At 39.6% G+C, this 26,221-nt stretch overlaps 1 long non-coding RNA gene across 1 annotated transcript; it reads left to right on the top strand.

The window, feature by feature from the left end:
• The first annotated feature begins 5,638 nt into the window (after window positions 1–5,638).
• LOC118251188 (uncharacterized) lies at window positions 5,639–23,636 on the top strand. Its single transcript, XR_004779694.1, has 6 exons — window positions 5,639–5,811; window positions 11,813–11,929; window positions 13,213–13,259; window positions 14,757–15,071; window positions 21,001–21,048; window positions 23,303–23,636. It is a non-coding gene; the product is annotated as an uncharacterized LOC118251188 (long non-coding RNA).
• Window positions 23,637–26,221: the final 2,585 nt, after the last annotated feature.

Genomic DNA, 26,221 nt, shown 5'->3' with positions numbered 1-26,221 from the left:
CAGAACAAGTAACAGCAATAGATTGTGGAAAACAAACAAAATAGACAAAAAAGCTGGATTAAAAAATGAACACACACCCCAAAACAAACAAACAACACCAAAAAGAGCAAGCTGCTTCTGCAAGTGTTGGCACTAATTGCTTGGAAATAGTAGAAGGATATTGTGTTGGATCGATAGACTCATCAATTATTTGTAAACAACCATAAGCAGTTGGTGCTGAGGAATCAGAGTATTTTTCTTTTTCTGTTATTTTTAAACACAGCAGAGGCATCTCTGTCTAGCCAGCAAAATAATTTCAAACTTCCACTGCATGTACTAGAGGGGGAAAATATCACAGGAACCCCTGAGTACTGCTTGTATACTAAAGGTTAGCAGGTTACTTCAATAACGTGTATTAAATTCATATTACGTATTTGTTATGGGAATTGAAGTAAATGCGGGGGGTTCTCCTGAAACTGGCCTCTCAGAGGTTCTTGGGATCAGCTCTGCCCATTGGCTGTCTTAATAGCTCAGTAAATGCTAATTGTACAAGCTTTTTGTTTTGCCACAAAATGATCAATCAGGTTCAGTGCCCAAATGAGCTGCGAAGCAGGCTGGGAACTTCGGGAGAATTGTTTTGCTGATCAGAGGTTACCTGCAGGTTACAGTGAATCTGTTTTTATTGGAAAGCTGCAAACCCCCTCTGCACTCCTGTGCCTCGAAATGGACCCCCAGCCTCAGCGGGGACATCTGTGAGCGTGAGGGCTGGGTAGAACTGGAGTCCTTGGGAACAAGTTATCACTTACCATTATCACAACTGGGGTCAGCAAAGTTAAATAAGGAAATGAAAGAGAGAGAAACGCCTGATACTTTAGGCATGCTGGCTGCTAACATTAAGCAGAGCAGCTCTGCGAAAGTGTTTGGTATTTGGCCTTGCTGGATTTCAGACCAGGCACTGAAAATGTGAGTGTTTATTGCCTGAAGTAGGATGTTTTTGGAGAAAGATGAAACCCCTGTACCTGTTGAGGACACTAAATAAGAGTTTTGCTATGATGACTGTAATCGGGCTAAGATTTGAATGCATGCCTTCTAGCTCCAAACTTCTGGGCTAGTTGTCGGCTGCATTTACTTCTGTTTTACCTTCCGCCGTCTAGAGATGACAACTTTGGATTTTTGCCTTTGTGACACCATTAGTAAATACAGACATCTAAAATGCTTTATATCCTGGATAGTAGTTCAACAGAGTATTTAAGCAAAAGAAATTAGAAAATCTTTGAGTTTATATCATTATAAAATAAATCAACAGTCTAAAACCATTTTTGTTCATTTTGTTTAGCCTGAAAGATGAGGCTAAGAACTTCCTAGTACTTGATACAGTTCAGGGAAAAAGGTCTAGGAAGACAGATTACATTCTAGAAAACTGTGGGAATAATCACGTAACTAGGTTGTTTTTAAAAATTGTTTACAAGCAGGCGGTTCCAAAAGCTGCTTCTAAATTGTTAGCTTGCAGCATTATTATACGTGATAGTAAAATAAATGGAGCTGATTTGGATTTAGATTTGGTGCTTTATAATAGATGAGCTGCCTGTTGCTAGAATGTTGAAGCAGGAAGGTTTTTTGAGGTCTTGAAAAATAAAACTGTAAGGGAGAAGTTATAAGGAAAATCTGTTAACAGCTTATACTTGCTGTGCCATTGACACTTGGAAAAAAATATTTATTTTTGTCTAATGTTTTTATAGCAATTATATTCTGAAGTACTATTCTGTTTTCTGAAAAGGAGGGATGTCAGGTGAGCAGTACGGCCAGCACGAAGGAAACTGGAGGGTGGCAGAGAAGGACTTGGTTACATCTTGCTGCAGCAGAGACAGAGCGGTGTCTGGGCAGGATGAGCGGCATGGGGACTTACCAGTCGAGAGAGCATAAGCTGTAGGAGGGGAGGTTTAAGTTGGCTTGTTGAGCTGAGGCTTTGCAGCGCTGGACATAACACATTGCAGGGGTATCTGATCAAAGAGAGCTGATGTGCCAGAAATCCTGTTGGGACTGACCCAGATAGGGTTCCCAGTTTGTGCAGCTGCCACTCATGGAACTTGCATACCCGTCAAGCGGATGGCACTTAGATATGAAATAGATCTTTGTGTTAAGGAGGAGGTTGTATCCCCATCTTGTGTCAAAAGCTCGTGTCTGTTTCTGTGCAGAAGAAACCTGTTCCCCAATGCTTCTGTTGCTGAACAGGAAAATCAAACAGATGTGTAAATCTCACTGTAAAGCAGATAAATCTTTAGACTGACTGATTCAAAATAGGTTCAACAGGATCAACCCACTACTGTGTTAATGGGTGGAATTTAATAATGTGAAGAAGTCTTGTGTTGGAAAAGGGAAGCTGCTGTCCAAATAAAACTCTTGTGCATTAGGCAAGGGGAGGAAAAAAAGAAATGAGCAGTAACAAACTTCTCATCCAGAAAAGTTATTCCATGAGATTTTTAGGTTATAAACACCAGGATCTAATTTCTGAGATCCTCACACAATCAAAATGTGTGTGTGCATGTAAGGCTATTTGTCTGATCCCAACTCCGAATTTATAGCAAATGAAATTGAGATGCATCTTCTGTGAAAGTATTTCCATTACTGAACCTCTGCTGTTCTTAAATTCCCTGCCTCCAACAGGGAATTCTGTGAGAGCTAGACATGGGTGACAGGGGGAAGTATGGAGAAACGTGTAAGTAAAAAAGCAGAGACACTTTCCAGGCCCCCTTCAGAAAGCTTAATCTTGTCTGGTATATTTTGACCTTTTGAAACAAAAACATTTTCTAGTACTCATAGGGTGAAAGGGATTTTGGTTGCCATATCATGAAAGCACAGGGACGATGTTACAAACTTTGGATGCCAGTGAAAATTGGTGATAGTTTCCCTTTGGTAAATCCATCAGGGGAAATATCAGCCCCTCATGCACTATGTCATACTGAATGGCTTGTGGCTTTGCTCCTAGCAAGCTCTCTCTCTTCATGCAGGGACTAAAACAGTAGTTTTGGCCTCGCAGCACTTGCCTCAGTCAGCAAAGTAACTAAGGCCCTGACTCCTAGATCTGGAAGAAATCAAGATCCTGAATGATCCCTTCAGTCTGGGCCAACTTGTCTGCGATGCAAATCGAGGTTGCTCATTTGATGGGAGTGTGGTAGATTTTGGAGTGAAAATACTGGTTGGCTTACTAAAATGTCTGAACATCCCTCGGAAATGACACTTACAGTTACTAGCTTGGCCAAACTTATTTACAGTAGGCTGTTTGCTATAGAAGTACCCTGAAAAATCTCTCTAAGCACTTTGCAAGTAAATTTTATCTTTGTTGTATCATCAGAAAATGCTGTGTAAGAGAATACTTGCACCTGCTGTATCTCCCATAATTATCCTGAACTCAGCACTGGATTTTGTGTTCCTATTTTTAAAAACCATCTTGCTAAATAGATGTAGAGAATGTTCCCTTTGGAAGAGTGAGTGAACAGCAGTGCAGCGTTAGGGAGGCACTGTGAACTTGGCCTGCCTTATATCAGCTGAGAGAGTGAAACGAGGAAGATAAGAGAACAGAATAAATGAGTATGTTTTACATGCAGGATACTGGTTTGCAAATCTGGCAATGCCAGAGAAAAAAAACTTTCATGTATTACAAGGCACCTGAGGGATAGTTGGAAACTTTTTTATAAGGAATATAGCTCGTCTTCCCTTTATGACAGAGTAGTTAACCGAAGGAAAATAGCATTGGCTTGCAAGCATTTGAAAATGAATGTCTTTACAAAAATAGACAGCAAAACACCAGTATTCTGCATCTTGATTGCTAGGTTTTGGATGTGTTTAACGAAGCTGGCAGCCTTGTGTGAAAAAAGAGCCAAGTAGTTGGTTACAGCTTTGGAGAAGGCAGAGAAAACAAAGAGAAGAAAGATACACAGAGCTCCCATTTGAACACACTGTGGTTAGGCTGAGTTTGCAAACCTTTGGGCCACATCCTACACTTTGTCAGGGTTACGCTCAGCAGAGTTACACTCAGACAGTAACGGGAGGGCTGTGAGAAGTTCCCTGTCCGTTCTTTGCCTGCTTTGTCAGTACGACAGCCAGCTGGGGACTGCATCGGTCCATGGTTCGATTTAGCACGGGTTTTGCACGGCCAGCAGTGAGAGCACCTGCTGGCTGCCAAAGCAGGAAGGTCGTCAGTAGCATTGAAGGCTGTGCTGGCTACTTGCAGGAAGATGCTTCATGTTGCAGGGAAATGCCTGCTGCAAACCCCTCCAACAGCTACTTTGCAGTAGCTCTATGGTTCAACACAAAGCCTGCAAGCTGTCTGGGCAACAGGATGAGTGTGTTTGAGCAATGAGGCAGGGCAAAAAGCTAACTTAGTGCTTTTAAAAATACATTTCCAGTAAGTACTGTAGGGCTTGTCTACGCTCAAACTTGTATGGTTTAATTAAACCGATTGTTTAAATCCATTAATATCTGAGCGCATTAGGTTTGTGCTGCTTTGTAAGAGTTTAGCATGCCCTGTAAACTACAGAGCTTATTTAACTTAGTTGAAGAATTTGCTGTATGTGATAGGTTTAAGAGTCCAAACTGTGAAGCAAGCAACCAGTGTTTCATGTTCTTTTATGCGGTATATGTAAGTCTTCCATTTTGGTGAGAAGGCTTATTCTCTATCTTGATCTTTGAGGCTTTTTTTTTTTTATACACATTTGACCTTTGAGAACCTGGCAAAGACATTAGGCTGAAATTCCCAGGAAGAAGGAATTGCTCATGTATGTTTGACTCTATGTAGTTTGTGCACTTATAAGGCAAAGCAATTTACATGTCAGCAATTTCTCCTCCAACATGAGACCGGCTGCAACATTGCAGATATCCGCTGCTGGGTGGCAAAAAGTTGATGATAGCAGAAAGGACACAAACTTACATATATAAAATATATAGTTATATTTATTTAAAAAAAAAAAAGACCAGCTCCATAAACTGAACTTTTTTTTAAGAGAGTGAAGCAATAACAAATCTATATTATACAAAACTCCTCCAAAAGGATATTAACTTAAAAAGCAACAACAACAAAAAAATTAATGGGAAAGAAATGTAGATTAATGCTAAGATTTAGGAGTGTGAATCCCTATAAGAGAAATGTTTAGACAGAACAAGAAACTTTTAGCTGCAATGAATACTATTGCTTCCTTAAGAACAAATAAAGATAAAGTGAAAAAAAATTTAAGACAGCCCTCGTTTATGGATCTTCACGAAGGAGGCATTTGTATATGTAATGCATGTTTTTGCCTGTTTGACTTAACACATTCAGGTACCCAATGTTAATTAACAAAGGTACATGGTATTTGGTACTTCAGAGTGGCAGCTGCACCACAGGATATGCTGCACCCAACAGTTGTGCAGTAGAGTAGGTGAAGTGTCCAAGCAGGAGTAGTAGAAAATAACAGCATCTAGGTACACAAGTGACAAGAGCAGAATCATTTTACACAGGTATCAGTGTATAGATGAAGAACATATCTTCATCTTACCTAGATGAATGGGCTAATTTGGCTGAAGTCTATTATTTGCCTTTGCTTGTTATGTTTAATGAGCATTTCAGGAGGGACATAGGAAAGTAGCTGTGACAAATATCTCTCTTTATTTTCCAGAATGATCTAGGGCAAGTTCCAGACCTGGGTTAGTCTGCCACCGCCACTAAAACAAGTATCCCTTTTCCTGTGGTTAAAGAAAATCATGAACAAAGCTACATTGCTGGAGGTGTGAGCATGAAGTGAAGAAGGCGCCTTTCACTGCTTGCAAAAGGGGATCCACATTTCTCTTCCACACAAGGTAACTCTGTACCCAGGCAGTCTTGGTACACGCAGGACTTGGAGCAGACCTCAGCCTAGATCCTGGAATGCAGAAAACAGCTGTTTTGCCTATAAATAAACCAAGAGGCTCTTCTCATATGAGGCCATTTTTTTTTTTTTAAACAGATATGCCGTAGAAATGAAGTGTCACTTTAACTGTTGGTGTTTGAAGTTGGAGTATGTGGTAGTAGCAGGATTCACATTCTAATCTGTGAAAGTCGCTGTGATCAGGTTTCAGCCTTATCGCCTTGGTATCATGTTTCAGTGAAACCACTTGTACTGCAAGAGTTAAAGCTGTCAGCCTTTCTCTTTCCAGTCTCCAGAGTGCCAGAGGTTTATATTTTGGGTAGAGGACAGAACTCCACTGGATTTAGTCAAAAACATCTCCATGCACCAGTGATTGTTTTGTTTGTTTGTTTAAATCACATACTAAATTATGCAAAATATTTTAAGCATTTGACAAAGATTTTTACTTGCGGGAGAGGAAGCCTGCTTGATCTCCTGGACTCCTGTTTTGTTTTTCTGTTTTGTTCTTTTCTTGGTTGAATCTGCAGAACAGCAGTAGGAATGACACTGGCCTTGGCAGTGGGCTTAGACCCTGGTGACAGCTTCTCAAAGCGGCCAGCTGGCTCAGCTGCTTCTGTTCAGCCCTGGGGCACTCTCATATACTGGCCCTAGGTAACTGTGGCAGAGGTGGTAACAGTTAAGTGATGGGAATGCCTTACACAATGGGCCACTGTGGCACTAAGTGGGGAAAACTTGTTGGGCATCTGATCAGCCCGCAGAAGTTCTAACACCTGTTCCATGGGCACAAATCGAGTATTTTTATTAGCCCCCAGATAAAGGGCTTCCACTTGCCATTGCACTCAGCTCCAATCACTTATTATTGGACATGTAGCAGCCCACATTTGGCTATAGTGATGCTAGTGGAAAACTAGCAGTTTTCCTCATGTCAGAACAAAAGCTCTCAGTTGCAAGGATGATTTTCCTTTACAAAGTCTAGTTTTTGTACCAGCCTTGCTGAACCTGAGCAAGCTGGGACAAGAGCAGAGCCAGCAAACTTACTGACAGTGTTTGATCTGCCCAGTATGAGAACAGCCCAAGCCTCCCTTTCCCCAGCAGCGTGGAGCAGTTTCCACAGCCCTGGGCTTACAGCGACTGCTGTTGGAGAGAGATGGGCAGCAGCCAGATCCCAGCAGAATGATCTTCCTTAAACACTTCTGGTTGCTTTTTAAGGGGCTGGCTAGGGGCCACCGTTTGAGTTTGTCATCTCTGATTGCTTGGGCTAGAGGGAGGGCAGAAGCTTTTAACCCTGATCCCTTCTGTCTGTCCCTTTTCCTGAATGGCAGCTGGAGCAATTGGAGATTAAGGAGAGAGCAGCTTCTTTTAAAGGAACCTGTTACCCAGTTTTGGAGGTGAACCACATCTCCTTTCTTGAAAGGAGCTCTGTTACCTGTTCAATCTTTCTCTCTCTGCCATCAGCTTGAAGTGTAAATGCCCTAGCTTCTGAACAGGACTGTCAGTCCCAAAAATAAAAGGGAAAACCATTGAATTATGTTTAGCAGGCCTTGGCATCCTTGTATTTGCTTTGTGGTTTATGAGATTTGGCATTCACTTGGAAAAAATTTTGGGACTGCAATCCAGCTCCTCCTTCTCAGGAAAAAAAAAAGGAAGAAAGAAAAAATCTGAAGCCCAGATTGGTATCCTCTCCCAGTTAGGTAACTGGAGAAGCTGGGAACTTGAGTCCCCAGTTGATGGCTTTTTTTTCTTCTCTCTCTCTTTAAATTAAAACCAAACAAAACTATCCAAAATCCAGTAGTGTAACCTTAGTGGCTGTTCATCTAACAAAGGTTGGCAGTGACAGTCATGCAGCAAGTGCTGTAGGAAGCAGTCCCTCCTGTTGCCTCTGTGGCTGGAGCCAGCAGGCACGTCCGAGTCCCATGCCATACCAGGCAGCCTTAGCTAGGTTTTAGGTTTGAATTTTAATACCTTGAAAAGGTTTCTTTCAGCTTTTTTCTCGGCTTAGTCAATCAAGTAGTTTTCAGAAAGCATATTACATGCTAGCAGCCCTATTTTTAGGGGCATGATTTCTATTTGTTAATGAAATATTTAGCCCATTATTTCTCTAACAAAAGAACATGCACACACACCCATTCTCTGATATGCCCTCTCTGTCAGAAACATTAATAAAAGTACTCTTCTAATCGCAGCTCTTCTGCATTGGCTAAAAGGGTTTTTCAAATAGTAATCTCCTTCCAAGAGGGAGAGAACAAAATGGGCCAAATTTCTCACAGCCCATTTTGCCATGGGGGGGAATTGCTCAGTGTCCTACAGCTGGGTCCAGCCAGACCTCTCTCCGAGACAAGTTCCCTGAGCAGACCCTCTGCTGAGGCCAGCAGCTGCTGCCTTTCTTGTTTGTTATTGAGAGGATATTAAATGTTCTCCTGCTGGTCCCTGAGCAGAATGTATGCGTAGCCAAACAGTAACTGAGGATGGTAGCTGAGGGGGTGAGTGGATGCTCTATTAATAAGGGTAATAGGCATCTGCAGGCCTCTGGGGAAACTTGCCAAAACCTTTTTCTAGTAACCGTGGAGATTATCTGGAAATCAATAATAAAGGCGGTAACCAGGGGAAGGAAAAATACATCTTCAAGGGGCGTCAAATTCTGTAAGTGCTCTATGAGAGCAATCATGGTAGGATTTAGTGTAATTGTAAAGCAAATAAGATTGAGGAAAATTGTTTTCAAAGGGACCCTTAGCTGACAACAAGGACCATATGTTCCTTCTTATCTTTACAGAAATATCCTACTTTTTAGTGTATTAACCTATGTGAGTAGTTGTCACAGTCTTGATTTTTAGCATCAACACATTTTTTATGTAGTAAAAAGAATAAATGACTCTAAATGAGTACACTATATCGATCTCTGTGATTTTAACTGTATTTCACCTATGCTAGTCTGTAGTGTGTGTCGTTTTATTAATCTGTAGCATACAGGAACATTGGGATAAATTTCCTGAAGTCAATGGAACTCTATCCTTTAATGCCAGAAGTGATTTTGGCTCATCATCTGTTGCTCTGTGTTCTTCCTAGCAGATGGTCTGTAGTAATGATGTAATCTCTTCTCGTGACACTTCAAAATGCTAGGATGGTTTGTGTGTTTAACACTTTATCCTTCCAGAAAAGCGTTAATTGCTATTAATACTGAAATCTTATTTTGTCTGCGGTGCTGTTCTAATTGGGAATATCAGCTGTTGAACAGAGTTGTTTAACTATGTAATTTAACACTGTCTGTGAAAAAGAAATCAACACTTCTGAAGTACTGCTCAGACTCTGTTTCATTTCTAGGGGCAGGATTTTTACTGGCTTTTTGTTGTGTCTAGGAACACTGGCCTTGAGGCTCCCATGTGCTTAGATACAAAGCATGAAAAATATAGGAAATCTTTCTACATCCTAGACATTTAGCTAGTGACCTAAAAGGCGTGTAGGTGGCCTAGTAAATGTCTGCTTCCATAGAGCCAGTGGGAGCGTTGGCCCCAGAGCTGCTTTGTAAAAAGTTGGACTTTAAAAAAAAGTTTGTTTTGAGTGTGGTAGGTGTCTGCATACTGTTAAAAATCTGCCAGTTAATCTCACTTGTAAGAGACAGAGTGTTCTGTTAAGCTTTTTCTTTTGTTTTATTCCTGACCTTGTTCTTAAGCTGTTGTGTGATATAGGACAACTCAAGATCAGGTCTAAAAAAAATAAGCAATTGGAAGTTTGAATACAAGCTGCCATCTTCTAGCTCTGGAGACTTCCCAGACTCGTGCCATTAGCACTCTCTCCTTCCTTTTTCTTTTTCCTCCCTCTCTAAGTAGATCTAATCTAAGACAAATGTCTGGTTAGCAGAGAACTGGTCTTTTACACATCCGTGTCACATTTTATCTCATTTTTCCCTTTTTTTTTTTTCCCCTTCGTATCTTTGTTTTAAAAAAGTGTTTATTTTTAAACTGTATGTCTTTAGGACTAGGTTAACAGATCCACAGTTGTCCGAATCATGTTTTCCTTCACTTCTTAAATACAGATGTGTTATTTGCAGCTATCTTTGCAGATATCTTATCGCATGATATTATCCACAAATTATTTTCAGTGTTTACACCTGGATCTGCCACTTCAAAAGGCAGTTCTTCCTAGAAATCTGGGATGGAGATTGCTTAGCACTTCTCATTTAAAAGCATTAAGATTTTTAGGTTTTGCTCCTCCTCCGGAAGTGGTGATTTTTGCATGTATTCTCACTCTCCTGAAACACTCTGACCTTTGTCCCACTTGCCACCATTTTTAATGAAGAAGGTCATGTGTTATTTCAAGGTCATATCTTAATTTTGAAACTTGTTTATCTTATCTTTATTTTCATTGTTTATCTTTGATCTCTACCTTTCCTTATTACCCCCTGGTTTCAATTCTACTTTCCCTGAGTTGGTTTATTAAAAGCGTGGAGAACTTGTTTCTATCTTTTTTTTAGTGTGCTTTTCAAGATCTAATTCAACTTTACTATTGAAAAGTCTTTTATTATTGCACTTCATTATCACTTTAAAAAGTAAGTGGTCAGTGTATCTTTTTGCCTCCTGAATACCTAATATTTATTGCTTTCAACATGGCAATTCGTTCAGACTTTCCTACACTTTTATTCTCTTCTTGATGATACAAGCTTGAGATGGTTGGATGTTTACATTCAGGGAAATTCCAAGCTTGCTACTTCTGATTGGAGAAATTCTGTCTTGTAAACATTAGGTGCTTTGATTTCCTTCTTGACTGTAGAACTGTAAGCGATGCATCCTGCATTTTGTCTGTTCAGACCCCTGTAACTTCATGTTTAAACACCTACATTGTACATAGGTCTTTGAAGCCAGACAACTGGACAGAAATTTACTAATGCAGTTTTACAAGCATAGGAGTGTACCTAGAAGAGTTTGATATAAGATGCTGCTGACCTAAAGGACTTTTTTGTTATATCCTAAAAGAAGCCTTAAAAATGCATATTTGTCTACTGAGAAAGATATTGCAATAAGGAGACCTGCAGATATGTTTTGAATCTGAATTTTGGTATTTACCTAATACCAGAAGTTTTATTAAAATGCTAAGGAGTTGATTAAGAGGTACTGTTCCTAATTCCTTTTCTTTTTTCCTGGAATTAGTTATACTGCAGGGAGTATTTATACGTTTTTTCCTGTCTGAATCAGAAGGAAAGAAACGGTGTTTGGAATAATAGATAAGTCTATTAAAATACATTATACTCTGCCTGTAAGGCTTATTTGTAGTAAGACTGTAGTCATTTCTGCCTTAATTGCTTACTTAAAAACTCTTGGGAACTATTTTTATACTAATGCACTTCCCACCATGGCTTCAGGCTTAGTGGTCATGAGGTACTTCTATTATGTAAATACAATTAATCATGATAATTTTGTCATATGCAAACCTTTCCCATACAGCAATGATAATTTGGGTTAAGATTCCAGAAACATCAGTTCATTTGGCACCTTTTCTGGACACAAGTGAACAGGAGCCCACTGCTGCTCAGGCAGCTGGCAGGAGCAGTCCCACAGAAATACAAGACCTTTTGAGGTATCTTATTTAAGGAGGCAGAACGTGGATGATGAACCGCTGAAGGCTGTGCAAAACACTTGCTTTCCTCTGCTGAAGTGCTCCCTTCCTTGTGCTAGCTAATATTATTCCTACAGTGCTTACTTGAAAAGTAAGGTATTTTTTACTTCTCCGCTTCAGCATTTTCAGGTCTAAAAAATGGTTTCCCTTGTGTGCTAATCCTAACAATTCTTTTGCAAGCATTACTGCTGTCATTGCTTTTTTTTTTAATATGGGTGACCCTATAACACAAACCATTGGAAGGGACATGAAAATTGTCACATATTTTTGTTCTGCATTTCTGAAGCAATGTTAAACAGTCTTTGTCAGAATCAAAACTTACAAGCATTTTTTTTTTATTTTTTCAGCTCCTCAGGAAACTGCTTGTTGTCGCTTCTTTCGAGTATGAAGTTATGTCTGTAAAGTGAGATGGACCAGGAAATCAAACTATGAAGACATCCCCAATGCAAGATAGTGCTTAGCAGGTATAATACAGATGTTTTTTTCATATTACTGGCAATGTTTTGTGCAGTAGATTGTGAAAACTCATATATATGTGGTAGATAGGTGAACTCACCTGGAAAAGCCACTTAAATTCTATACAATCTTTTTTTTTTTTTTTTAATTTTCTTATAGAGGAGTATGTGTAAAGGAATAGGTTTAAATGAGGACTCCTCCCTACCTCCTCTGACTTTTACTGTTTTTATGTCTAATTGTGAAATATCACAAGTGAGAAGTGAATTGGGTATGCATTTCTTGTGCTTATAAATATGTAGGTAGTATGAAAACACATGATGTAGTTTCCTTCTGGGTCTGCAAAACAAAAGCTTTAGAGCCTCTGCAGTTGATAGAAAACTGATGGAGCTTTCACATGATGCCATGTATTTCCTTGTATTATGTGTGGACAGCTGCAAAGATGGCAAAAATCAAAGCCATTCTTACCTTGTTCCATGGGAAGTTACAAGTAGAACCAATGTTCACTCCCAGGGGTGATAATTACTCAGAAATCCTCTACTGTAGAGGAGTCTGATATTTATGATACATCTACTTGCTCTGTGTTGACATAAAAATTGATAGAACCACCAGCAAGGTATAACAGTGTGCTGGTAGAACACATTGCATCCTTCTTTTTTTCTATAGCTTTGCCATATAGGTTTGCCATTTAAAGCTACGGAGAGGAGTGAAAGGTTATTGTAATCACAGTGTAGAACCGGGCATAATGTGCTGTCCTTCTCCTGTATGCTGCAAGAAATGCAACTAGTCTGAGACTGGAAGTAACATCAGGTATTCCTGTTGGTTAAAACCCTTCAATGATGATTCACAGTGTGTTGCAAAGCACTGATGCAACACTATGGTATTACTCTAGTGACTCGTTTGATTCTGATAACCCCATAACAGCATGTATGGAAATAATAGTAGTCCAGTGTTTATTTAGGTTAAATGCATCATGGTTTTGTGGCAGATGTGAAGCTTTCTGGACAAAACTTGCTGTCTAATGTGTAATATTTTTATAGTGTCATTTGGTCTTTATAGTGTGACCAGCTCTAGAGAGGTTGCTTTCATGAGTTTGTTTTAATTTGTAATGGAAGTTATTTACAAAGGAAGTATTTTACTGACTTCACCAATAGAAAATTACCTCTGCAGAAAGTATACATTAAGGGAACATGAGAGGTGAATTGGATTTTATTATTATTACTCTGCTGAAAATCTTTATTGATCTTCTACTATTTGTTTTAATTGAAGCAAACTATGCACTTTCTGATCATAGGAATCCCAGGAAAAAGAAATTTACTTGAAAATCCAAATGAGAGAAAGGTAAAAACCAGAGTTTTTGCTATTAGACTAATTGTAATCAAACTGTGGTTGGTAAATACCATGTTTTTCTGAATAATAACAAGCAGAGATGGGCACTGATGTTCTTCTTGTGCTACATTTGAGGAATGTGATTCTGTTCATTTAAAATGCTATTGCTGACTTCTGGTACAAGCTGAGATTCACAGAAGCTTTGTAAGACTAAGGGAAGGTGAGGATGTTAGTCATCAAAAACAATGCTGTATAAAAATTCAACTTTTTAATTCTGCTTGTGCTCCATTTTATATTTTGCTTCTGTGGGCCTTCTTAATCTGTTGTAAAAATCCTAGTGTTCCCCTCATAATCTTCAAAAATAAGAGTTATTTTTCCCCTTTGCTTTTATACCGGTCATGTGTTGATGTAGAAAGGTGCTGATTTTTCTGAAAACAAGAACAATTGGTGAGGGACTGGAGAAGAGAAGGGAGAAGGAAGGAGGGAGGCCTGTACTTTGAACTTTGTTTTCTCTTACAGACTAGTTTCAGGAGACCTTTGGCCCCATTCTCTAATGCTTTGGGCATTAGATAGGCATTTGTGCTTATGTGGCTGTATGTAATGTCCAGTCATAATAGAGGTATTTTAAACATTCGGGTTACCTAGAGGGGGAATTCACCCCTCTTGTGGGCTTTTTTTTTTTTTTTTTTTTTTTTCCCAGTTAAACTATAGTGTAGTATCTAAAGAATTCAGAAAGGATGCTTACAGTGCTACAGTGCAGAGATCATGTCAAGGGCATGATGAAATGAGTACAGTTGCATCCGCACCCATTCCTGGGAAGCACAGTTCTTCTTGGGTGAACAGATGTTAGCAGAAGGTAAGGAAGGTTGGAGAGAAGTTTTCAAACGCATGTAGGTGATTGCAGACTACAAGCCTTCTACTTGCCCCTCTTTCCCTGCCTACTTTTGTTCTGGATCAAACCACAGATTTGGTGTATAGATTTGTGAATGCCATGCAGTTTCCATGTCTGTTTCCCTATCTGTAAAAGGAAAAATATTGTTTTTCTCTGTTATTGTGTACACGCTTCTTTAGAGGTACAGCTTTACTACCTAGGTAAATACCTGTATAAATCGCTATTTATAAGTTTTAATTGTTTTTGTTGTCTAAAACTGGAGCTACAAAGGCAGTTAAACACATTCAGCTATTATTTAACTCTGCAGCTTTGTTTCTTTAGATATACCACAATTGATTTGAATGATTCATTTCTGAGAAAGCAATACAATTACAAATGGGTCCCACAGCTGCAGACTTCCTTTCCTCCTATTCACTTCTGCCTCAGTCCCCTCACAAGAGCTGTAAATAAAACTGTAAAGACCATGTGTCAATCTTAGATGTCTTCAGAAATATACAGGGACAGAAATTCCACCTGCCTTGAGCGGAGAAGCCACCGGAGAAAGTATCAGGACTCGTCCAATCCATTGCTGCAGTAGATAGAGGTAAAGTAGTGACCGATCACGCTCTGTTTCTCAGGTCTCACTCGAGCAGTTTGAATGTGCCTTTCAATCGTACTAGTGAGAATAAACTGGAAACCAAATCCAATTAGAGTTGCTCACTTCAAAGATCCCCTCCAAAAGATCTGCAGCTGAAGTGTTCCAGGATTCGGACTGTCCCAATTGCAAAAAGGAAAGGAGGATCCAGAACAAGTATGACACATTAATTTTGCAGTCCACAAGAGATGAGGAGGCCTTGGAGAAAAGGATAGTGGAACTGGAAGCTGAAATGAAAGAACACAAAGAACATAAGCTACCTCTTGGACAAGAGAATGGAGAGGTCTGCTTTCTTAAGGTGAGTCTTCTGCCTTTCAGCTGTATGGGGTTGTGCCTTTTCTTTTTAATTTCCTTTGTTCTTTGTCAGTGTACATTGAAATGTATTTCATGACAGAGAATTCTACACAGAAATGGCTGTATTCTGCTGCTTATGGAGTAGTTCACCCCTTCTATATAGAAACATTCCTTCTATATGGTAGTCATATCTGGCTGTGGTCTATGACAACTGCAGCTGTTTTAGTTATTTTTGAGACAAGGTGAAGGGAAAGGAACTTGTGGTATTGATATATAAGGATTATGTCTGCTGGGTATTATTGTTTTTTAATGGGTACTCATAGAATTAAACAGCTGTTTGTCAATGTTTTCACTTCTTGATGGACCTTAGTGGTAAGAAATGACTCATAGTTCATTGTTTGTGTTTGGTCTGCTGGGCAAACTGGTTACCTGGAGTAATACCACCAAGTTTTTCTTATGTTCTAAGAGAAAACCATCTTAAGAAAATATTTTTCAAGGAATATGTGAAGTGCAAAGTAGATGTTCCTTCATGGAACGATTGTGGGCTTTTACACTGTTAGGAAAATATTTTATCCATTAAGCTAAGCCAGTCTTCCTGCCTGTTTAGTGCCTGCCTTGTTTTGAACTTCTCAAAAAAGGAGAAGAATAAATAGATAAGGTAAAGATCAAGCAGGGTTTTTTTTGCACTGCTTTCCTCTGTTTTCACCTTCTTGTCCCTGAGCCCTCTGTGAGAAGTGGGACCTGCTTATATTTTGCTGTCACATCTATCAGGAGATTGCCACCTGCTGGATACCCTCCACAGCATCTTTGCTGCATCGCGCTTGGAGGCTTTACCAGCATCTCCATTAGCAGGTGTGGTGTACTGGAAGAGGTGAACGCTCAGTGTAACAACCCATTTGTATGTGTTTCAAGGGTTTTACTTTGGACTAGCTCCCACTGGTGGCTGGGATGCATCTTTCAATTGATTTGATCCTAAAGGAATCCAATTTGCATATTTCAAGACTGCTTGGTGATGTGAAGCACAGTGCAGGACACAGGGACAGTTGGAAGATTTGTAGTAGGTACTTCTCCACACCCAAACCGAGATGCTGATGTAGAAGTACCCTTTGATTTTTTTTTTCCATGTTTTTAAATTTTTTTTTTTGCCTCTTTCATATGCTTCAAAATCTTGAAGGTCAATTTAGTTCTCCTGAAGGATACCCGGTGGCCGTTGTTCAGCAGGTGGCCTGCAGGTGTGCAGCAGGCTGGCGTCAGAGCCTGTGCTGCCAGTGCTTTCCAGGCCTGTCTTGTGAAGGCTCCACGAGCTCTGAGGGCAGCCTTCCAGCCCAGCGAGGCTGCTGTCGCTGCCCATGAAGCCTGGTGCAAACAGGCTGGCGTGCTCATGCTGTGTGCCTTCTTGCCTCACTGCTTATCTCGGACAGAAGCTGGATTTCTGGGAGATGATTAATATCACCCTCTTTCTCCCCCTCCAGATGCCCTAGTTAGTACTGCCGCATTTGCTGCAACATCTTTCTGCCCAGTAATCTCATTTAGTACTAGGCATGTAGATGAATATTATTGTACTTTATGAATGGAGAAGCCAGAAAGCCACTGTCCTACGATCCAGCAGTGGGTCAGAAAGAAGACTGAATTTTTTTTTTCTGCGTAGTAGACTCTGTGAGTAGTCCCTCTACTCATTCCTTTAGGCTTTGTGTGCCAGGCCCTATTACTATACAGGAAATTCAGAACACTTACACTTGTCTCTTCTTTTCCACATAGCTATTAGATGCAGTCTTGGGAAGGAAAGAACAATAGAAAAGGAGAACATTTAAAATCCTAAAACACTCTTAATGTCTGGCAGTTAGACAATATTAATTATACATGTACCTGTGTATTTAGAAACTCAATAAAACTCTCTTATTTCTCAATGAGCCAGAACTGCTTGTTCTGTAAAAGTCATTTTCTAACTATAGACAGGTATCAGTTCCCTTATTGACTGGACTGATTGCTTCCTGTGCTAATGCATCTACTATCCTGCACCTCCTCATAAGGTGACTCTGACATAACTCATGCTCATCTTTGGTACAGCGGATTAAGAAAACTGTTTTGTTCACAGTGCTGTCAGCATACAGCAACTGCACATGGGCACTTTGAAACAAAGTTGGTTTCATCATCCTAAGAGTCCCTTGATATCGGTTCATTTCAGTAGCACACCACTCTGCTCTCTTTTTTGTGTGGGCCAAATATATTGCGAGAATAAAGGCAGTCTGTCTTGGATGTTCACCAGTGTTATTTTTGTCTCCAACCACAAATTTCATTTGTTCAAAAGCTGATGAGTTTTATGTCTTTGCGGTGACCCACACACGAGGATGAAGGCAATGCCCTTCTTGTCTATGAAGCATTTGCCAGAACTGACAATGTCTCTCAGCAGCCAGGAGGAATGCAAGTGCAGATCAACTCCAGTCTTTATGTTGCTGCTTCTCCTGAGGAGAACGGTTTGATTGACTGGGATGTCAGTCTTGTTTTTGTTTGTTTGTTTGTTTAATATAGGCTTACAATTTTATATTTTCAAGGAATTTTGAGGTTTGAAGATACTTCTAAGTCTTTGCAACAGGAAGATGTAGCATTGTAGTGTTCAGATACAGGAAGTGAGTATACCTCATGGCCAGAGTATTCCCCTACAGCCCTGGGGAATAGGGAAGTTGGGAAGAAATCCTAATGGAGAGACAGCAAGACTTTGTAAAGTACAGTCTCCGGTGGCCTGCAATTGAGAGATGTAGAGAACTCTGGACACAATTCTCCTGTGTATCGGCAGAAAGACAGGTCTCTTTTGTATGCTGCACAGCTGGAAAAGGGGAATCACTTAACCTTATGGCATGATGCATACTGCATTTGCCAACAACTTCTTTCTTCAGAATGTAATTAGACTTGGACAAGAAATAGGGAGACAAAAGACAGGATTTCATTAGTGTTAATGGACTTGCTAAAGGAGAGTTCTTCTTGTTGACAAGATAATGCACAGCTTTAGCATAGCCAATTTCTCCAGCTGGCAAGGATTCCAGTATCTTCCTTGTGGAAAATGTCCAGCTATAATGTTGTTTCTCAGTGTTCAAAATGACTCCAGAGGAAGAAGTGGGTGAAATCCTGCTCCCTGTTTCAGTCAGTGGCAAAGCACCCACTTCTCTTACTGGGACTAGGCCTTCCATCTCAATTTTCCAGCATGTGCTCAGACTCTTAAGGCTGAGCAGAGAACATTTAAGCTTTAGTTCAGAGTGAACATGGAGCTCGTGAGGTCTTTTCTCCCTACCAAGGTCAGCTCATTAATCAAAATGGAGGACTCGAGCCTGTCTGGAAGGAGCTCGGGATGGAAAGGAGATGCGAACCCAGAGGACCAACATGAAGCACAGCAAGCTGTTTCTTCAAATGGAGGAGTTAAAAAGTCAAAGCTCAAAAGGACAAAAAACAAAGGGGAAAAGGAAAAAAAATGATTATGGATAATGAAAAGGTGCTTATCAGAGGAAATGTGATTGTGTTGATGCACGCATGCCAGTGTACAGCAGTTTTCTTCCCAGTTCTTATGCTTGCTCTGAAGGAATTTAACCTTGAAATATATACAGGGAAGGTGGCTTTTTGCTTGTTTTATGTGTTGAGGAAGATAAAAAAAAGGACGAAGGGACAGATGTGGCACCCTTAAAGTTGTTGGGGGACAGAGTTTTCCTTAATGTCCATTGATATTGGATAGAAAGTGACAGCTTCTGAGTTTTGTGCAATGGAAAATAACTGATGTGATCTTTTGGAGTTCCCTTTATGAAAAAAGTAAACAAATTCTGTATGAATTTTGTATTTGTTACAGCATTAAGAGAAATACCTTGGTGTTGGTAATGAAGATGTATTATTCTTCCTGGCAAAACACTGGAGGAAGTGGTTAAGATATCCTAACACTTCACTGCTCTCCAGGGCTGTGAGCGTGCAGGTCACAACACTGCTCTGTGATTAAAGGGAGTGGGACCATTTTTTTTTTTTCCTCTAGCAAGTGAAATCCTGAGAACTGAATTCTTGCAATTCATGAAAAGTCAAAGGTAGGCTTCTTGCTGGGAATAAGATAGCTTGGAAACGAGCAGCTGAGTGCTTTTCTGCCACATTATCCCTCTTTCATCAGGCTGGGATCAGGGCCTCATCAGCAGTTATTCACTGAACGATTGCACAGTGGAGGACTTGGAGAGCTGAGATGCTCCAACCAAGTGACCTTCACTCTCATAATCTTCAGTGCTGTGGGTGTTGTCAGAACTTTGCTCTAAGAAAACAAATTCCCCCAATTAATCTCTTATTAAGTCTCTTGAAATCTGTGGTGTTGTCCCAGACACACAGTGAAAACAAAGCACAAGCTGCTGTAGTACATTTGTCCTCGGGTTTCCTGAGTCGAAGTGCAACGAGATATGGCCTAAAATGAACCATTGTTTTAACAATGACATAGAGGCTGGGGTAAAAATCATGTTATTTCCTTTGCAAAGAGTCCTATTTTTAATTATTTTTTCCTTAATCTTTCTATTTTATTCTACCAATGTTTATAGCATGTAGTACAATACCTCTTGTTAGAATTGTTCTTTGTGTGGCTGGGAGGTAAGTAGGAATGTCTGCAGCGAAATGTCTCGGATACTGAGTCCAAAAAGCTTGTGCTACAGGAAGTTCTAAAAAAAAAAAAAAACAAACCTGAAAGACTCCATCATAGTTCCAATATAGAAAATGACTGTATCCTTTGGAACATAGCCTATGTTTCTATTAGGATAGGATGTTTTTTTTTTTAAAAAGGGATACCTTCTTTTTGAAAATTGCATTTGCTCCAGAAATGGGGGGATCTTGATTTTGATTACTGAAAGACATGAAAGAAAATCTGCCACTGGCAATGCTTTTTTTTTTTTTTTTTTTTTTCATGGTGACTGGTTGGCTGGGTTTCAGTTTCAGCCAGCTCTGCTCTCCTGTAAAGCCAGTGGACCCAAACAGACCTGTGTGACTACACAGAATCCTCCAGTCTTCAGGGAGGCTGCCTTTCACGTATGCTTTGACGCAGTACTGCTGCTGAAAGAGGTTCTTTTTGTCTTTTTTTTCCTTTATTCTCATTTCTCCCTTGCACTGGCACAAGCAGAGTCTGGTGACAGAACAAAGCAGAAAACTAAACAGTGAAAACCTGCAGAAATTTGAAAAAGAGAAACTGTTTTAAGGAGTGGGAGAAAAATAAAAAATCTTCTCCCTCACATGTTTTGGGGGGGGCAGGGGTGTGTATATATATATATATTTTTTTTTTTTGGGGTGGGGTGGGGAGGGGGAGTGATTGTTGTTCCTTTTCTCTAAATTTCAAAGGGATTTAACCAGTGCTAGAGGGAGTCTGGACTGCATTCGCACACCTCAAAAAATCACCATGGCTTTGTGCTAGGACTACGTGAGGAGATCACCGTTCGTCCTCCTGTTGATGAGATGACATACCGTGGATGTTGCAAAAACATAAATATTGTCTCTTCAGTTTCTTTTGACAGTTTGTGCTTAAAAAAGAGGAAAAAAAAAGGAAAATCAAACAAAAAAAACTCCACAAAACCAATAACCTTTGCATGGCTTATGTCAGAAGTCTGTGGGGAAAAGAGAGAGAGCGCTCAATACAATTGACAAATGATTTTTGTGCAGTTAACAAAGTAAGAAAAATATTTGGAATGTGCTCCTGTATTATGGCTGAGGAAAAAAGACTGCTTTTTACTTGAAGCAAACTCTTCATTCATCTCAAACTGTTCTGTGAAACCAGAGTTTGGTTAAGAAAAACATTTGCACAAGTACTTTAGCAAGCATGTCATGCTGCCTCAGCCCTTTGTTCTCATTTATGGAAAGTGAATTGTGCATATTTACATGTTTGTGGATACAAACAACAAATAATTTATCAAGTTATGATCACTTCTGTTGTTTTACAGGATGCTTGCTTGAAGGAAATAGCAGACCTGAGGGCCTGTGCTGAATGGGTAATGTATGAATATGACTCTTGTGGTGGTGAGTTAAGTTGGAATACAACAAAAAATGAAAAGGAAGTTCACTTGTTTTTCTGAGAATCCCATGAAGCACTGTGAACTTCACAGAACTTCACAGAAGAACTGTGTACTTCAGCCTCTTTGTGCTGTTGTTTATATATAGTGTTTTATTGAGGTTTTGAGAAAACTACTAGTTCTTTTTTTCCTCTTAAAGTTATCACATCGTGGAAACTACTTGGTAGCTGCAAGGTGATTTACAAATTTTGCTGTGCAGTTTCTTTATATTGTTTTGAGCTCCCTTTTGAGAAACCATAAGGAATCTCATCTACAGGTTAATTGCCATGAGGACAGCCTTTGCTAATTTATCCTAGTACTTAGCCCTTCTAAAATTTCTTCTGCCTGAGGGATTCAAAGCTTTTTGCCAGAATTTTAGGAGTCTTCTGTGTCAATACACAGGTCTTGCATGAGAATAGTGCAGAAAGTCCTCTGGAAGACTGCATGCTGGAAGGCCCCCCCCATGTACCTGGGCATTCCCCACTTGGATTTCCTGCCCCTTCAGCTGGCTGGCAGCAATAGCAGGGGATGGAAGGTCCTTTAGGATGTGGCAACTCCCCCGGAGAGAGGAGTTATGCAGGGATTCATTTCTTAGAAATGTCTTCCAGAGTGAATTTTCTTTTATCTTAGTATTAAATCAAGTGTATTTCACAGGTAAACGACAGCACTGAGCTCAATCATGTGGCCTAAAGTGGAGTCTGGCCTGCCTTTTAGAGTCTTATTGGCTGGGTGTTAGGGTGACAGAAAGTCTTTGAGAAAGAATCTCCCTCACATATCTTGGCCTCAGCCGTTTGTGGAAATGCAGGGATGTTCGCACTTTCCCAGCGCAGCCCAATGGCTATTGGGTCAGGTATGTAATGTAGAGGCAATATTGCCTGTGTTCAGAAACACGTACAAACACTGAATAGGTTCATTCTTCCACAGACTTGAAATGTGGTTAGTGATTTTTGGCTTCTGAAAGGAACAGTCCAACTTGGTTTCTTGTTTTGAAGTGTTCATTGTTTTGTGCATGCAGTTAGTGAGGAATGGGTGTCAGTAATAACTCTAGCTATTTTCATCAATTCGAAAAGTCCAGATACCCCCCTCAGAAGCCTCTCAACCCCAGGAGTGAAGTTGCATGGCTGGTTTGAAGCTGAATGCTATTTCTGTGCAGCACTGAGCTGCCTTTCAGTGGGAAGGAGGCTGTGTGAACAGGGGAGCTTGTGTGCTATGAAGGAGCATGTTCTCAGGGGAAGAAACAAGCTGGAGCAGGCAAACAGGTACCCAGACAGCTACCCAAGGAGACTTAAACTCAGCCTCAGCTTGCTAGGACTGAATGAAATCAGCATTAACAGAATATGAGGGGAAGGAAGGTTTCAGCCAGGAATAAACTGTGAATCTGGTCAACAAGGGAAATGGGAAGTTCTCACTGAAGAAATGAAATGGAGAGTTTTACAGGAAGTAATAGTTTGTGCTAACCTTCTAAGTGGGTAACTCTACAAACTTATTGCTTAAGTGATTAATTGCTAAATATCTTGGCTGTCTTACATTCACATGTTTCTGATCCAACTGCCTCAGGAACTCTCACAGTTCTGAAGTATCAACTTTATGAACTAATTGATAGGTATTTCTTCATAATTTTAGTATTTCTTGAAGGCAGATACACATTTTCTAGACTTTCAGGCAATAGAGTAAGTAAAGATATTCTGACGCTTCATCTTTTATTCTTATTTCGAGTGAGCATGGTGGAGTTCGTATTAAGAGTTTATGTTAGGAATTTGAGACCACAGGTTCCAGAATTTGAAAATGTGTTCTCTGTTCCTTCTGGAGCTGATTAGTAAGTACATTTGTTAATTCTAGCTTTAAAGAAACAGGCTTTTGCTGTCTGAAGGATTTCTGAAAAAAATTGAATAATTGCAGTGTATTTCCTGTCACGAGTAAATATTAGTTTTCTATTGAAACTTTATGATTGATTGCTAGGCTGCGCATTATGGTTGCTTACCACAAGCACTGGAAAAGTATAATGTAGTAAAGGATGTTTATGGACTTCACAATTTTTAAGTTTTGGTTTTGGTAAACCAGAAAATCAGATCAACTCATTGATCGTTGGCTTGTCCTCTGCTACTATATTGCTGTAAATGCCTTTGGAATAAAAATGAATGAACTAATTAAACTGAGGCCAAGAAATAATTTGTGAACGTCTTCGTCTTTTTAGGTATTGCTCATTGCTTTACCAGCTGTGATGATGCTCTCAGAAGTTCCAGTGCCTTCAGATATAGAGGTGTTACTGGACTGAGCTCCACAGAGCAGAACTTATTCAGAAAGAAGGAAATGCAGCAAGAGCTGTAAGAACTGATTTTAGTTTGTTTGCTTTTCCTACTTACTACAAAAGGAAATTGTGTATCTTTATATCCATTCTAGAAATTGTTCAGTGGCACGAAACGTGCATTAAAAGCATAGCAAGTTAACAGAAGCCCTTCATGAGAACCATGTACATCTGAGAGTATAGAGGGATGTGTTTGAAAACAGAGCAATGAGCTGAATAATGCGATAACGGCAGGGTTTGTAACAGCTCAGTATGCTGGAAACTGGAATTTCCTACCTGTGTTGCAGTATGGTTACTTATTGTTAATCAGTAACCCGCTTACTCTTACAAACCGTCTTATTACTAACCTGCCTAGTAACTATTGTTAGTAATCGGCTTGTTAGTAAGCCCTAACTATTAGTAGCAAGTTTGGAGCCGTGCAAAGGCAAATACATTTGGTTTTAGTCTTGTTGTCAGCTGGCTTCCATGGTACCTTCTGTGTTCACACAATTAAACACAGTCTTGTTCACAGTCTTAATTGTCAGAAAAGAAAACTGTTTCTTGTCTGTAAACATCTGTCCTCCTGTACTACAGCCACTTAAGCACATGGGGGATTTTCCTGTGTCTAATCCTTGGACGCAGCACTGTGAGACACTGATTATCATAACTGGCTACTGCTAAAAGGGAGAAGTCCTGTTTGTTCGTCTCATCCTTTAACCTCAACCACTTCTTTTGGCTGGGCTATTTTAATGACTTAATTTGACTTGGAAGGGTCTGCAAAACAAGGAGGAAAAGATGGGAAGAAAGCTGCCCTTTCTGGGAGTTCAGCTGCCCGTGAAAGGATTAACGTTGTGGGTAAACATGATGCACTTCCTCTGAAGTATGTGGTGATGCCCTGTAAGACTGGATTGGAGATTTATTTCTGAGTTTGTGCACACTTAGCACGCTGGAAGCCTCTAATGCTGTTACTCTGTAATACAAAACTAATATCTAAAGCAGTCCATCAGGTCCCACAACTTTCTTTGTATCTGTGCAGTTCACCTCACATGATCCCTGATTTTTATGCTTCTACATTTGACTGATGGTCTTTTTAGTATACAAGTAGGGAGGGGAATTTTTCTGATACTATTGTAAGCCTTAGTTTTGAACTGGCATTTCTGAAATACCTTGAATTCCTGTTGAAGAAAGAAGCAATTTTGAGTTTTGCTGGCATATGCAAGAGCTTTTTTTTTTTTTCCCAAAGCCAAGTAATTAGCAAAATATTATACAACCAGAGATGTAAAACTGAAATTTCACTGAAGGATGAGGAGAACAGACCGCAAACCATTTCTAATTTTATCTGCATGTTTTAAGTTAGTAAGCATGCATCTGCCATCTCTTGTAATCATGGACTAGTTGGTCTTTCTGGACAAATGTATTTAGCATACAAAACTTGTTTGACTCAAATTTATGGGCAAATCTATATACATACTTTCAGAAATAATTTTAATGCATAGTTTGATTTTTGGAGTACCTATATCTGCTATACTGAGGCAAATATTTTGCTTTCTGCCATTCTGAAAGTGCGAGGACTCTAAGTGTGCTAGTTAAATCACTTCAAATTAGTGATGACTTTAAAAGTTTTCTTCAAAAAAAAAAACATAATTCTTTTGTTAATCTGTTTGGAGCAGCTGTAAACTTGTGTTTAATTCAGATATTTAATTCAGGAAGGTAATGATGTAATCATTTTTCCTTAAAGGAAAAGAGAACGTAACCTCCTGCTTGATGTTTTGGTAATTATGTATTCGAGAAGATGGTTTCTAGAGGAAGCAGTACCATATATACAAAGAAAGCTTGAGAAATGCAGGGGAAATTTGGAAGACAGAAACTGAAAGACACAAACACCCTCCTGAAAAGAGGGGCTGTTTTCTGTTGAAAGCACAAAGTATTGTCTAATAGTCCACAGTGGCATCTTTTCTTGCTCCCATATCCTTGTTGGATTCCAGCTGAGCGTTGTGCTTCCTGTGGCAGATGTGATCAGATGCAAGGGGGGAAGCTTAGTACGGAATTTCTGAAAAAAAGGCTCCAGCTTATATTCAGTATTGTAAGAATTACTTTGAAACCCAGAACGGATGTGTTTGCAGACTTGCATGTACTGTTCTTCCAAACCTGCTGGAAATTTTTTGCCTGACACATCCTTAGATTTTTAGATTTCCTTTTTATGATAAGAATTTGTGGTCAATTACCAACTGTTGCCCAACAAATCATCTGGGTCTTTCTCCTTATAGCTTTAGGTGACAAATTCCCATTACAGAAGTGTTATTCCTGCACTTTGAAATACTTATTTAAGAGTACAGTCTACAAAGTTATCCTCTTTTTCCCATGTGATATTTTTAATCCTTTTTAGATACAGCTTCCTCATTTTCTTTGCAAATTTTTTAAACATGTTTCTACTTCTGTGCTTTGGACATTAATTAAAATATTAAAGTCGGAATATTCAATAATCTGTGAGAAACTTCTGTTCGTCTCTCTCCTGATATTTTCTCTGAAAGCATAACTCATAATCTGTCCTTTAATGAGCTTCTTACCTTAAAATATTTCTATTATATCATCCTTAATGATTCAAACGAATTATTTTGCTCCATGTTAATTGCATCAAATAGATTTGAGTTCTGACAGAAAGCAGTACATATTTTATTCTCCTTTCTATTGTACTACACAACATCTTGGTAATTTACCAAAACCTCTCATCTGGATTTGAATTTTTGTGTTGAGGTTACTGTATTTTTTCATTAAATATAGTAATCTTAATTTCAGTGTCATTATCCTTTTAGCTTTCTCTTGCCTTAT

Source organism: Cygnus atratus, chromosome 3 (assembly GCF_013377495.2).
Source record: "Cygnus atratus isolate AKBS03 ecotype Queensland, Australia chromosome 3, CAtr_DNAZoo_HiC_assembly, whole genome shotgun sequence".
Lineage (NCBI taxonomy): Eukaryota > Metazoa > Chordata > Aves > Anseriformes > Anatidae > Cygnus > Cygnus atratus.
Note: the sequence above shows the minus strand (reverse complement) of the source record. Positions and strands in the feature narration are given on the sequence as shown.